The sequence below is a fragment of the Gossypium arboreum genome, chromosome 3 (assembly GCF_025698485.1).
Source record: "Gossypium arboreum isolate Shixiya-1 chromosome 3, ASM2569848v2, whole genome shotgun sequence".
Classification (NCBI taxonomy): domain Eukaryota; kingdom Viridiplantae; phylum Streptophyta; class Magnoliopsida; order Malvales; family Malvaceae; genus Gossypium; species Gossypium arboreum.
This window is the reverse complement of record NC_069072.1, coordinates 119,806,320-119,808,298: the sequence shown is the minus strand read 5'-3', so window position 1 is coordinate 119,808,298 and position 1,979 is coordinate 119,806,320. Positions and strand designations below refer to the sequence as shown.

At 37.4% G+C, this 1,979-nt stretch overlaps 1 non-coding gene across 1 annotated transcript; it reads left to right on the top strand.

The window, feature by feature from the left end:
* Window positions 1-914: 914 nt before the first annotated feature.
* Window positions 915-1,020, top strand: LOC128290853 (small nucleolar RNA R71). Its single transcript, XR_008280638.1, has one exon. It is a non-coding gene; the product is annotated as a small nucleolar RNA R71 (small nucleolar RNA).
* The last annotated feature ends 959 nt before the right edge of the window (window positions 1,021-1,979 follow it).

The following is a 1,979-nucleotide window of genomic DNA, read 5'->3' as shown; positions in this document are numbered from 1 at the left end:
CGTGTTGAGAATGGTACCTTTATTGTGCTCGATCTTGCTATTACCGAATCAAAATCCAATTTTCCTACCTCTTCGATTGGCTCGTGATGCACGGCTGGCTCCTATTCCATGGATTCGTCAACCTCTTTAGGGGCCTCCTCCTCTTTATGGATGTGTATGATTGGCGGTTTTAATGTCTTGCCCGATCGTAATACGATCGCCCTTGTGTCCTCCTTTCCATCTCACCGAAGGTTGTTCTTTGTGTTACTAGGGAGACGCTAACCGTTTTGTTTTTGAAACATTATCATGAGTTGGCTCATTTGGTTGCAAATGATATCCATTCGGGATTTGAGTCATCCACATGTATCTTGGACTTGTCGAATGTCCATCTTCATAGTTTACAACTACCCTTCTAGTCGATCGAATCTTTGACCACATGCAGCGTGGTTGTTTCCCATGGCTCTTTGTTACAATAGTGGAGGTTGATAAAGAGGGTTTTGTTGGGTCTATACTTGATTTTCACCTCCTCGATTACTTCCCACTTGAGTTTTGGGTGATCTCTCCAACAAGGATTGTAGGTATTTGATTAGGGATCTCAAACCCTATTATTTACGTAGCTCACCTCCTCTTGTTGGTTTTCATAATGTGGCTCCAAGCTCATCAGCCTGACGGGTGTTTCCAAATGGTTGAGCTTTTTTAAGATTTGTTCAAACCTATCATCGTTATTTTCTTCATTCATCGCTTTCACCATCAGATGCTTAGATTTGTACATACACTTCTCATAAGGCACAAGTTCGAATTCATGGCCATGTCTTCTAAGATTTTATAGGCTCGTTCGTACATATGGAACATGAGAAATCTGTCAGATACTTCATCTAAGCTAGACTTGATATGGCCATCGACACCGGTATGGAATATTTGGATTTGGAGCCACGCTTCCATGATGTGGGCACTTTCTTAACATTGTCTTGAATAGTTGCCATGCCTCGTACAGGGACTCACCTTGTATTGTTTGAAATTTGTAATTTCTTATCGGAGCTAAATGGTTAGACTAATCAAGAAAATTTTGTAAAGAAAGTTATCTGCTAGATCATTCCATTGTTCCATGTGGTGATGGAACTTGGTTCTAACAAATCCAACCAATCAGTCGCTTTGTCGCATAAGGAGAATGGGAATAACCGAAGATGCACGGCATCATCGGATAGCCCATTGTACTTGAAGGTGTCGCATAGTTAAAGAAACCACTTCAAGTGTTTATTTAGGTCTTCAACCATGTTCCCTTTAAACTGCAGCGTATTTTGGATCATTTGGATAGTGGTCATCTTTATCTCAAAATTATTTGCATTAATTGGCAGTCGTTCTATGCTTCCTCGCACCACATCTAGTGTAGGTAAGGCGTACTCACACAATGTCTGCCAAGCCATTGGGACTTCTTCCCGATTATTTCCTTTTTATTCTCGTGACTCTTCAAATAATGGATTTTCTCGGTGTAAGTTAATTACTGCTGGTCAATTGGACAATTGCATAGAATAATTTGTTCCCGACCTAGATATGGTTCATTTGGAGTGCTGAAGCTTGGGGTCATAAACAATCTAAAATGAAAATAAAAAAAAATTAAAAATCGTATTTAGAGGTCCTAACATTCTTACTTATTAGTTGTAAAAAAATTATTTCCAAAATTTATTTCCAAAACCTTCTTGGCAATGGTGCCAACAACTTGACCGTTTATAAACAAGTTATTGTTTATAGTGAAATATAACACTAAAAAAAATAAGAATTAAGAATGATAGTGTCCGTAAGTGCACGGGTCAAATTGTAATATTGTTTAGTATAATGAAATAGTTTAGAAGTACTTTGAGGATCATACCCAAGGGAGGATGGAATAAATAATGAAAATGTTTTTACAATAACAAGCCTAAGTAGTATTAATTAATTTCTATATTACGATGAACCATAAAATAAATTGATGAGATAAAAATAAATAATGAAAAATAAACAAA